The following is a 13,351-nucleotide window of genomic DNA, read 5'->3' as shown; positions in this document are numbered from 1 at the left end:
TAAGGAACCTCTTACTGGAATCTGTGGTACCCAAGATGAAAGGACTCTAGCAGTTATGAAGAATATTTCATGATTTCAACCAAGCAAGAAAGAAGGAAGTGTGCTAATACAACCAAGTCAGGATGGTGCACAACCTGGAGAGAATGGGACATCCTTAAATCACCTAGATTTGTCTTTCTCCGAAGAATGCAATGATTGAGATGCTATGAAGGAACTTTGAAAGGTTTTTGCAGTGCAATCTGGGTATGATGCACACTGGAGCCATTGCACACCAATAGCAAAGGTGGCTGATGAGCCAGTTAAGTGTTTGTTAACACTGCACTAAAGCAGAGGAACAGTAGGTGTTCCACCATACTCTTGTCACAACATTTAAAAAACCCTTGTCAATTGTCAACAAAGCCTGTGTACATTCTGATCTTGGCAACCCAGGACAAATAGCCATTCACTGATGAAAACTAACTTTCATGCTTGTTCAGTGCAGGAGACCAAGAGGACAAGTTTGGAAAGGGTGATGTAAATCAAAACAAAAAAAATCCCATAAAAAGCAAAAATGTGGTTCACCTTGCGTTGAGGTTTTTTAAAAAAAAACCACAGAAGGCATCATGTGATTTCTCCTGGGCATGTGAGGTGTACAACACCAGCATGGTAATTTAAGGTTGCAGATTTGTCTCTGTAAGACATGTACCTCGGCCAAGAATCACAAGGGACATTAAAAAACAGCACCACAAAAGGGATAAAAATGACCTAAGAATTGTTAGGTTTTGAAAGATTATAAAATGAAAAACTGAAATGTGTCAATTGTGCAATTCAGACAATATTGGTTTATAACAGTATAGCTCTCATCCACAGCATCTGTAGATTTTCTTGTTTAATAATATCACATAGCTAATGTGGGTAGCTTGAAAACAGTGCACCTGAAGAACTGATTAAAGGAAGCTTCCGTACATACCAGAACATCTGAAGAAATTAAAAGATTCAGCAATTTAAAGGTAAAGGTAAATATTTCATATAGAATGGAACATGCATGAAATTTTTTGTCAACTTTTATCTACCGTAAGGTAGACAGCATCACCACTTTGTCCAGCACCCCTCACAGAAACCTACAGCACCTAGTGTTCCTAGGCAGTCTCCCCTCCAAGTACTGAGGAGTCCTAAGCCTGCTTAGCTTCAGAAATCAGACAATTATTTAGTCTATTAAGTGTTGTGGCTTAGCAGGAGGTCCCGTCAAGTAAAATGGACATCATCAATTGATGGAAAAGGTACCGGATGCAGATTTTGCTTAATCGATAACCTACAGAAAGGAGCTATTCCTTTCTGCCATTGGGACTTCCATCTTAGACTTGGAATCATATGGCAAGTGCCAAGTGTCAGTGCTAACAGGCCAACAGCAGTAACAGCAGGGAAAAAGCAGCTGTTAAACCAGGGGTTCCCGTACATTGAAAAGGGGTAGTTAAAAAGTATTTTCCTTCTGTATTTTGTTCAAGCATCTGACAAGTAGTTTTATGTAATCAAAATAGTTTTTAGCCTTCATCACATGCATATTGTCACCTTTCTTTGTGAATGCCTCTTATTGCTGGAATAGAAAATTAACAAGGAATAAATTTAAAAATACTTTAGTTTCACTTCATTCTCACCAACCACCCTATCAACTTGCACATTTCAGATTTTTAACCAACCTCTTCCCCCAAGCATTTCAAAAGGATCGCTTCCTCTTCAGCTTCCCAATTCACTTTTCTAATTCCACCTATTCTCTACCTCCTTTCCTCACAGGACATTCCATTCAAGCTCACAAGATTCAATGCCTGTACTTTTACAAAGTTAAAATATTTTACAGCACTTTTGATTCAAGTTTCCTTTGAATATCAAGAGGGGCCAACAGCCCTTTTCTCTAGGTATGCCGTGGAGTGCATTCGGTCTGGTTGATTCACTGTCTGGTATGGAGATACTAATGCCCAGGGCAGGAAAAACTCCAGAGGGTTGTTAACTTGGTCAGCAGCATCATGGGTACTAGTCTTCACTCCTGCAAGAATATCTACAAGAGCCAGTGTTTTAAGAAAGCAGCCTCAATCCTCAAGAATCCCACCACCCAGGCCTTGCCCTCTTATCACTGCTAACATTGGGAAGGGGGTAGTCGAACACCCTGCAGCACAAGGCCAGCTTCTTCCCCTTTGCCATCAGATTTCTGAACGGACAATGAACCACAGACACTACCTCACTTTATCTCATTTTCTTGCACTATTCATTTTTGAAGTGTAATTTATAGCAATATTTGCTCTCTAATGTTGCTGCAAAGCAACAAATTTCATGAAATGGTCATGACAATTGATGAACTATCAATAACTCCAAGAGACTGGAATTTATGTAAAACTGACAGGCTTTATTCGCAATAGAATGGAGCCATGTTCATGCTGGTGGATTGTCCTGAACTAGGGAGGGGGCTGTAGGACAGTCACCTTTATTCAGGAATCTGTAGGTGGAGCCACAGGTACAGTCAGCCAATGGATGTGCCCTGACAGATAAATATACAGATAGTGGTTTACCGGCAGGGTGAAGTGCATTAGATCCAATCACGTCTCTCGAGCGGTCTGATTTTCCGCTGCGACCATCGTAGCACCGGCTGTGAATGTGGTGCAGTGATGGAGTCCTGGATAGTCTGGGCGCCTGTATGCAGTCATCGATGTTGGCTTGGAGGGTGCATGGCATTCAATATGGCATGCATCCAATGAGGATAGGGTAACCTGCCATGGCCCTGGTGCATCGTGGATGGCAAGAGGTTGAAAGGGGTGTGGGGTAGTGGTTTCTGGAGCCCCCGTGGGCACTAGATCCCTAATAGAGACTGTGTCTTCGTGGCACATAGGTGTATTGGGGGTTGGCATGGAGGAGATGGACCCTTTCGACCAGTGGATCGGAATGACTCCTCACGTTTCTGGAGTAGGACCAACCCTGAGGGCGTCAGCCATGCTGGCAGTGTGGTCCCTAAAGCGGACTTCCTGGGAAATGAAAACATTAGATTTTGTGACGTCGCATTGGTGGCAGTACATAGGAATGGCCTTATCAAGTGGAGTGCTTCAGGGAGGACCTCTTGCCACAGGGCTAGCGGTCAGCCTTCCAGACTGTGGCATTCTCCCTTTCCACCTGCCCGTTCCCTTGGAGGTTGTAGTTAGTGGTCCTGCTTGTGGCAATGCCCCTGGCTCAAAGGTACCGGCGCAGCTTGTCACTCATAAAGGAGGGCCCCCAGTTGCTATGAATATAGCAAGGAAGCCAAACAGGGTAAAGAGACTGAGTAGGGCCTTTATGATTGTGGCAGTTGTCATATCTAGGCAGGGAATGGTGAATGAAAAACAAGTACGCGTCAATGATGTTGAGGAAGTACACATTGCAGTCCGAGGAGGGGAGGGATTCTTTGAAATTTATACTCAGTCATTCAAAGGGGAGGGTGGCCTTTATCAACTGTGCTCTGTCTGGCTGATAGTGTGATTTGCACTAGGACGGATCTGGCAGTTTTTGGTCATCGACCTGATCTCCTCAATGGAGTAAGCCAGGTTGCGAGCCTTGAGCCTGGTAACTCAAGGGTGGCAGAGATCCAATTTTCCACCTCAATATTTTGTCATTTTTGATTTTTACCTCATTATGAGCATGTTGATCAGTCAACAAGGTCAATCGTTTGCCAGCCAGGTAGTGCCTCAACAATGGCTTTGGCCTCTTTTCGACAGAGGAATGCCAAATTTTGGGGGCCTGGAAGGTGCAGGAGAAAAGGCCATGGGTCTGCCTGTCTGGTTAAGTGTGGGAGCCAGGGTGAAGTCAGATGCATTGCTCTCCACCTGGAATGGGGTGAATTTGTCCACAGCATGCATCGTAGCCTTGGCGATGTCTGCCTTGATGAAGCTGAAGGCTGCATGGGCATCTGGTGTTAGGGGAAAACGAGAGGGTAGGCCTTGTCCACATAGTGGGAGACCAACTGGGCATAGCAAGAGAAAAAGCCCAGTCACCCTTTCAGAGCTTGAAGGCTGTGGGGAAAGAGGAAGTTTCAAAAGCAGATGCAGGAGGTCAGAGTTGGGGCCAATGACTCCATTCTCAATGACACAGCCAAGGATGGCAAGGCGAGTAGTGTGAAATATGTTGAGGAATCTGATGGTCTGTAGGAATGTTTGGAGGTTGGCATCATGGTCCTGCAGGTCATGGCCGCAGATGGTGACCATCCAGATATGGGAATGTGGCCTGCAGCTCATACTAGTCTACCATGTGGTCCATCTCCCGCTGGAAGACCGAGACCCTGTTGGTGACACCGAAGGAGACCCTCAGGAAATGATAGAGGCAGCCATCCACCTCAAAATCAGTATATTGGTGGTCCTCTGAGCTGACGGGGAGCTGGTGGTATGCCAACTTTAGGTCGATGGTGGAGAATACCTGATATTGCGCGATTTGGTTTGCCATGTCAGATACACAGGGGAGGGGGGTACACATCCAGCCATGTGTATCTATTAATGGTTTGGCTGTAGTCGATAGCGAGTCTCTTTTTCTCCCCATTCCTCACCACCACCACTGCTCTCCAAGGGCTGGTACTGGGTTCAATGATACCCTCGTTGAGTAGTTGCTGCACCTCTGCCCTAATAAATGCCCCATCCCCAGCACTGTACCATCTATTTTTTTGGTGGTGACAGGTTTACAGTCAGGGGGGAGGTTGGTAAATAGCAGTGAAGGGATGATTTTGAGGGTGGAGAGCCTGCAGGTCATGCATGCTGACTGGTTCTGATGCTGGTGGGAGGGGAAATGGCTGAAGGATAGTTGCCGTAGAGTGCAGAGGGTGATTTAAAAACAGCTAGTTACCATGGGTGGAGGGGGAGGAAAGAGGGAAGAAATAGGGCCCATCGTCACACTTTTAAGGTGACATTGAAAGGCCAGTCACTGTAGCACAGCAGCACATAGCTGCAACATGACTAGGAGTTTGAAGTCCTTGTGGTCCATATCCCGTAGGGTCAAAACGTAGAAGCCGTGGACATTAACCGTATGGGATTTTGGAGGCCAAGGAAACCTTTTACTTATTGGTCTTACCACAAGGGAAAAGCGCTGCACTATATCAAGGTGGATGAAGCTCTCCGTGCTCCAACTATCGAATAGGCAACTCATCATGTCGCCGTTTACCTGAATGTCCATCATTGACTTGGAAACCTTTTCCAATGTGATGGAGACCAGTGGTAGGTCACTGCTTGTCGATACAGCAAAGCATTTGTGTGTTCGGTCGGGGAATGGTGGCATCTAAGATGGTGGCCCCCACAGCTTCCATGCGGTGCAGCTGGGTCTCAAAAATGGCACCAAAGATGGTGGCCCCTCCACAACTCACACATGGTGCTGTTGGTTCCCGGGGATGGCAGTGTCCAAGTTAGCGGGCCCCACGGTTCACATGCAGTGTTGCTCAGTAGGGTGGTTTGGATCTAAACATCATCTTGTAGTGCCCCTTCTTCCCACAGCTGGAACAAACCACATCTTTTGGTGGGCAGAGTTTCCTCGGGTGCTTGCCCAGGCCACAGAAGTAGCACTTCGGGTGCTCAGAGTACAGTACAGCGGCCATGGTCGGGTCATTGATGGGACATGGCAGTGGTGGTGTTTGGTGCTCGTGGAGCATGGCTGCCGTGGTCGGGTCACTGGCAGGACATTACAGTGGCTGTGCATCCTAAGTTGGTGGTGCCCAGGGTAACCACAAGGCAGCTACATTGTCACTAAGTAGGCTTCCATGTTCTGGAGGGCCACCTCCATTGTGCCTGCCAATTCGACCACGGTCCACAAGTGGAGCTCACTTTGCTCTAAGAGTCTTTGACAGATGTAGTTGGATCTGATGCCTGCAACATAGGCACCTCTAATCAGGTCCTCTGTAGCCGTCATGGCCTTGCATTCGCAGGCCCATCCAAGGGTTCGCAGGGTCCAGAGATACTCAGCATTCGATTCCCCAGCTCCTGGTTTTCGGGTCACCAGGTGTTTCACGCAGACTTCATTTACTTTTCTCAGCTACTGGCCTTTCAAGATGTCCATCGCCTTCAGGTACATCATGGCATCCCTGATCATCAAGTACACCAGGGCCCTGACCCGCGATTGCAGTACCTGCAGCTTGTCCTCTTTTCGAACGGTGGCCGACGATGCCTGCAGGAACACTTCAAAGCAGCGCAGCCAGAGTTCGAAGTTAGTTGAGGCCTCAGGCGATTGAGGTTCGATTTCCAGCTTCAGGATCTGCTCTACTGTCAACATTTATTGTGAAAAAAATTGATGCACCATCAATAACTCCAAATGTCTGGAACCTATGCAAAACTGACAGGCTTTTATTCACAATAGAATGAAGACATATCCATGCTGGTTGACTAATCTGAGCTGGGGAGTGGGCTTTGGAACAATCATTTTATTCAGGAGTCTGGGTGGAGCCACATGTATAGCCAGCAAATGGGTGTGCCCCAATAGACAGTGGTTTACCACAACAATAAATTCTGATTCTGATTTGAGGTTTCAAATATAAAAAAGCAATTGAAGAAATTCAGCATCTGTGATGTGGGGAATGAGGAATTGTCAATGCTTCAGGTTGAGATTTGAAGGAAAATTCCTTTCTCCCCACAGATCCTGCTTGGTCCACTCAGTTCCTCCAACAAATGTTTTTGCTCAAGGTTCCAGCCTTTGCTGTCTTATATCTCTGATGTTTCAAGTGCTCCTCTCCACAAGCATCTATCCTGGCACCAAACTACACCTTCAAAACCACCTCAGCCTCCCACCCCCATTAATTTTGACTATCTAATGCATCATGAACATTAAATATGTGATTCAGAATTCCAGAAGTAAAACTACAAATGTGTATTAATAGGACATGTCTTGCCAACAAATAAAAATTGACATTACTTTAATAGTGCGGCACTGGAAATTAACTCACAATAAAGATTTGCTTAGAAGCCAATTCTTCACACATGGCAGTAAAAAACATGCACTTTAATCTTACTTTTCAGAAGACATTACATTGCTGCCAATTCCTTCAATCATACTTTCATAAACAATGTCCAACTCCCCCTTTTTAAAAAATAACATTTAAATTCTAGACAAGAAAAGGTATTATTCATGCTATACTATACAGACTGTTCATGACTTTTATAAGTTGATGAATTCTATTTGATGTAGAGTTTGCAAAAGATTACACTTTTGGTAAATTGAGTCGAGAGGAAATTTAAATTACAGTAGTTCTGTTTAAAACCTAATTGTATGCAATGTGACAGTTTGTAAGCACTTAATCTATACTCTCAAAGACAATTCTAAAAACAAACTATCAGGAAAAATGGAAGTTAAGAAACAAGCAAATTGCAGTCATATTTTGTATTGCCAACAAAGTAAACAAAAATGAAATTCAAACATTTGACAAATTTGCTCGAGTTCCTTAAAGTTGTATCAAACAAAGTCGACAGGGAAATCTGCAGCACTGGAATACATAAGTGTACTTCAGGTTGGTGATTATAAGAAAATACATGGTAGGGACGGATGCCAATGAGGATATTTGGACTCTGTAGCAGGATCAATGTGTACAAAATAGCAAGAGCAAATACCAGAGAACATCAGTTTAAGGTGAGTGGAGGAAAGTCTAGGAGAGATGTCAGAGCCATGCTTAAAAAAAAACTCAAGTGGTGGGTACCTTGAATGAATTGCCAGGTGTGGTGATGGAGGCTGGTACAAAAGGGGCATTCAAAATCCATCTTCATTATGCAATAAATGAATCATCTACTTCCTCTTCAAGATTGGTCATCAGTGTTCTCAAAGTCCACTGATTTCCCAGTTTACTCAAAGTATGCCGTCCAAACTGACAGACACGAGACTTCAGGTGTTGGAATCAGTTTATCACTTTGTTGTAGGAACTTAGCAAGTCCAGCACTGGGAGGAAAAGAATGATGAAGGGCTCAACCCAAAACATGGACAACTCTTTTTCTCCAACTCATGATGCTCGACATGCTGAGTTTCTTTAGCAGTGTTTTTATTTGCTCCAATTTGACATTTTCAACACAAACCTGTTTGCTGGTCTTTTAAACTACTTGTTCTAATCATGCATTAAAAAGATATTTTTTTTGCAACAGTCACTTCAGCCTACATCACATCTTTCATTGTGTTACCAACCATCTCCCTTGTACAGCTCAAAGTGATGAGAATATTAACCATGGCTTCCTTTAGGGTACCCAGAATCAGCTCTGCCACAGAAAGTTTGACATTCAGCCACCTCTTCAGTGACATTATCCTGATTACATCTATGCTACTGACACACAGTTCAACATTAAATCATTTCTCAGTTCCAATTTTGGGTCTCCTGAGGTTGGTACCAGGAAGCCAGGCTCTGCATTTTTTGGCTCAAGACTACATATACAACACTGCCTTTCCCCTCCCCTCCCCACCCAACCCAAGCAGCAGCAGCAGTCTGGAGAGGACGCATCAGAGTAGGAGACCACAGCAGAGAACCAGCAGGTGCTCAGAGGTCAAAAGCCTCACATCAGGCTCTGGCTCATGGGAACCAGGGTTTGAGAGGGTGCTGAACACTGCCAAACCATAAATTGGAGTTGCAACATCTGATATTCTATCTGGGCACTCTCCAACTGGACCTTTGAATTCTGCTAGACCACTCCCCATTCTCCTCTTTTCTATCCATCCATCTCCTTTCCTCCAACTCTCCACCCCCTTCCCTCTCCATTCACAGAGCTAACAACATCCCCGTTTGCTGTTGTATCCTCCCTATCCACCCATTACCTCTTGCCTGTGGGCAAATGCTCCTACCCTACCCCCTTCCTCCATTTTATTCAAGCACCTGCCCTCATTTGATGAGGGGATCAAAGCCAAAACGCTGGTTATGTATCGTTATATTTGCTATATAAAGTATGCTGTTTGACCTGCTGAGTATTTTACCAGCATGGTATTTTTACTTCAATCACTACATCTGCAGACTTGCATGTTTTACTCCTCTCAGCTGTAATAGGTGTTTCGAACCAGGGGCCAAGGATAACTTGGATGCCTGGAGACTGGTTTCATCGCTAGAACAGACGAATGACCATTCATCTGTGGAAGTGCACAAGGTGGCAGCATCAAAGAGGATGCCTGTATCTACGAACAATGTCAACAAGGGACTCTCTCTTACTTCTCTTTCTCGCCTGGATAGAGCCACTGGACTAGTGACACCTCTTTGTGCCTCTACATGGCAAGCAAAAGTAAACAAATTTTGTGTGTTTGTGGACATGACAAAAGGAGTCTAAAAATGCTCTCTCTGATACCTCCTTTGAAGAACTGCTTTATATGTTCCAAATGAAACATGCTTTCCAGAGGCCTGCTCTATTCACAAAGCAGAACCAAGGTTCCATTAACCATGAATCAACCAATCCTTCCGCTGAAACCAACTCAATCATTTAGTATCACCCGAAAAAATTTCCATATTAACTGGTCACAAAATGAATGTCTGATTAACTACTGATAGTACGCAAAAGCCATACAACCCCCGAGATTCTTTTTCTGTGTGTGAGGCAGAATTACCATTTGTTAATAGTGCAAAAACAAAACTGTACACATGCAAACAAATAAAGAACTGCAAACAAATAACAAATGTAAACAAACCAACTGTGCAATAGAGGTTTTTTTTTAAAAAAATCAATAAAGTGTACAATAGTCCTTAAATGAGTCTGATTTTCAAGTTTGTTGTTGAGGAGTCTGACGGTAGAGGGGTACAAGCTGCTCCTGAACATGGTGGTGCAAATCTTTTGGTACCGATACCTCTTTACTTTTTTTTTTATAAATATTTTATTTTTCACACCATAAATCACAATAGCCATGATATACACTTTTTCTTTTTCACACATTTACAGTGACTTTTTCTTCCCCCCCCTCCCTCCTCCCAAGCCACCCCCCCACCCCACCCCACCCCCCCACCCCACCCCACCCCCCCCCTCATCCATTTTAGGTATACAATCTAGGTTGCATTAATTCAGACAGACAATGTTGTCATTCAACAAAAATACACCAGAAATTCTACAGAGTCCATTCTTTTCTTTCCTTCTCCTTCCATCAACTTAGGTAATGTTTGTCCCCGGTAGGTTTTCGCTATTGTATTTAATGTAAGGCTCCCATACTTGTTCGAATATTTCAATATTATTTCTTAAACTATATGTTATTTTTTCTAATGGTATACATTTATTCATTTCTATATACCATTGTTGTATTTTCAAATTATCTTCCAATTTCCAGGTTGACATAATACATTTTTTTGCTACGGCTAGGGCTATCTTAACAAATCTTTTTTGTGCATCCTCCAAATCAATTCCAAATTCTTTGTTTTTTATGTTACTTAGGAGAAAGATCTCTGGATTCTTTGGTATATTGTTTTCTGTTATTTTATTTAATATCTGATTGAGATCATCCCAAAATTTTTCTACTCTCTCACATGTCCAGATTGCATGAATTGTTGTTCCCATTTCTTTTTTACATCGAAAACATCTATCAGATACTGTTGGGTCCCATTTATTTAACTTTTGCGGTGTAATGTATAGTCTGTGTAACCAATTATATTGTATCATACATAGCCTCGTATTTATTGTATTTCTCATCATTCCAGAACATAATTTCTCCCATGTTTCCTTTTTTATCTTTATATTTAAATCTTGTTCCCATTTTTGTTTAGTTTTACCATTTGTTTCCTCATTCTCCTTTTCTTGCAGTTTAATATACATATTTGTTATAAATCTTTTGATTAACATTGTATCTGTAATCACATATTCAAGGTTACTTCCCTCTGGTAAACTCAGATTGCTTCCTAATTTATCCTTCAAGTAGGATCTCAGTTGGTAATATGCCAGCGCTGTATCTCCAGTTATATTGTACTTATCTCTCATTTGTTCAAAGGATAAGAATCTACTTCCTGAAAAACAATTTTCTATTCTTTTAATCCCTTTTTTTTCCCCATTCTCTAAAGGAAAGGTTGTCTATTGTAAAAGGGAGCAGCTTATTTTGCGTCAATATTAGTTTTGGTACTTGGTAGTTTATTTTATTTCTTTCTACATGGATCTTCTTCCAAATACTGAGCAGATGATGTAATACTGGAGAAGTTCTATGTTGTATCAATTTTTCGCCCCATTTATATAATATGTATTCAGGTATCTTTTCCCCTATTTTATCTAATTCTAATCTCGTCCAGTCTGGTTTTTCCCTTGTTTGATAAAAATCTGATAGGTATCTTAATTGTGCGGCTCTATAATAATTTTTAAAGTTTGGCAATTGTAAGCCTCCTTGTTTATACCATTCTGTCAATTTATCTAGTGCTATCCTCGGTTTCCCCCTTCTCCATAAAAATTTCCTTATTATTTTCTTTAACTCTTTGAAGAATTTTTCAGTCAGTTGTATTGGCAGTGCCTGAAATAAGTATGATATCCTTGGAAAAATGTTCATTTTAATACAGTTTATCCTTCCTATCAGTGTTAGTGGTAGATCTTTCCAATGCTCTAAATCGTCCTGTAATTTTTTCATTAGTGGATTATAATTGAGTTTATATAATTGGCCTAGATTTTTGTTTATTTGTACACCTAGGTATCTTATTGCCTGCATTTGCCATCTGAATGGAGATTCCTTCTTAAATTTTGATAAATCTGCATTATTCATAGGCATTGCTTCACTTTTATTTACGTTTATCTTGTAACCCGACACTTCTCCATATTCCTTCAATTTCTTATATAATTCTTTTATTGATAGTTCTGGTTCTGTTAAGTACACTATAACATCATCCGCAAATAGACTGATTTTATATTCCCTGTCTTTTATTTTTATTCCTTTTATATTATTATCTATTCTTATCAATTCCGCTAGTGGTTCTATAGCTTCTTCTTTCTTCTTCTTTGGCTTGGCTTCGCGGACGAAGATTTATGGAGGGGGTAAAAAGTCCACGTCAGCTGCAGGCTCGTTTGTGGCTGACAAGTCCGATGCGGGACAGGCAGACACGATTGCAGCGGTTGCAGGGGAAAATTGGTTGGTTGGGGTTGGGTGTTGGGTTTTTCCTCTATAGCTAGCGCAAACAATAAAGGTGATAGTGGGCATCCCTGCCGCGTTGACCTGCTTAAGTTAAATTGCTTTGATACATGTCCATTTACTGTCACTTTCGCTAACGGTCCCTTATATAATGCTTTAATCCAATTAATATACTTCTCCGGTAAACTGAATTTTTGCAATACTTTGAACAAATAATTCCATTCTACTCTGTCGAAGGCCTTCTCTGCGTCTAAAGCAACTGCTACTGCAGGTGCTTTATTTCCTTCTACTGCATGAATTAAGTTAATAAATTTACAAACATTGTTGTGCGTCTTTTTTTGATAAATCCAGTTTGGTCTAAATTTACCATTTTCGGTACCTGTTCTGCTAATCCGTTTACTAATAGTTTAGCTATTATCTTATAGTCTGTGTTTAGCAAAGATATTGGTCTATATGATGCTGGTAAGCGTGGATCTTTCCCTTGTTTTAGTATTACTGTAATTATTGCTGTTTTACATGAATCTGGTAAGCTTTGTGTTTCATCAATCTGGTTGATTACATCCAGGAGGGCCGGTATTAATAAGTCTTTAAATGTTTTGTAGAATTCTATTGGAAATCCATCCTCTCCTGGTGTCTTATTATTTGGTAATTTTTTTTATTATCTCTTGTATTTCTACTATTCCAAATGGTTCTGTTAATTTATTTTGTTCCTCTATTTGTAGTTTTGGCAGTTCAATTTTAGTCAAAAATTCATCTATTTTCCCTTCTTTCCCTTCGTTTTCAGTTCGGTATAATTGTTCATAGAATTCTCTAAAGTTTTCCTTAATTTCTTTTGGATTATATGTGATTTGTTTGTCTTTTTTCCTTGATGCCAATACCATTTTCTTAGCTTGTTCTGTCTTAAGCTGCCATGCTAGGATTTTGTGCGTTTTTTTCCCCTAGTTCATAATGTTTCTCTTTTGTCTTCATTATATTCTTCTCTACCTTATATGTTTGTAATGTTTCATATTTTATTTTTTTATCCGCCAATTCTCTTCTTTTAGTTGTATCTTCCTTCATTGCTAATTTTTTTTCTATGTTTACTATTTCCCTTTCCAACTGCTCTGTTTCCTGATTATAGTCCTTCTTCATCTTGGTTACATAGCTTATTATTTGCCCTCTAATGAATGCTTTCATTGCGTCCCATAGTATAAACTTATCTTCCACTGATTCCGTATTTACTTCAAAATACATTTTTAATTGTTTTTCAATAAATTCTCTAAAATCCTGTCTTTTAAGTAGCATGGGGTTTAATCTCCATCTATACATTCTTGGAGGGATGTCCTCTAGCTTTACTGTCAATATTAAG

The 13,351-nt window shown here is 41.5% G+C and overlaps 1 protein-coding gene across 3 annotated transcripts in view; it reads right to left on the bottom strand.

Moving 5' to 3' along the window:
* Positions 1 to 13,351, bottom strand: part of LOC138757217 (myosin-IIIa) — a 171,964-nt gene that overhangs the window by 146,449 nt on the left and 12,164 nt on the right. The gene's annotated exons all lie outside the window — the stretch shown is intronic.

Source organism: Narcine bancroftii, chromosome 3, assembly GCF_036971445.1.
Source record: "Narcine bancroftii isolate sNarBan1 chromosome 3, sNarBan1.hap1, whole genome shotgun sequence".
NCBI classification, from domain to species: domain Eukaryota; kingdom Metazoa; phylum Chordata; class Chondrichthyes; order Torpediniformes; family Narcinidae; genus Narcine; species Narcine bancroftii.
Note: the sequence above shows the minus strand (reverse complement) of the source record. Positions and strands in the feature narration are given on the sequence as shown.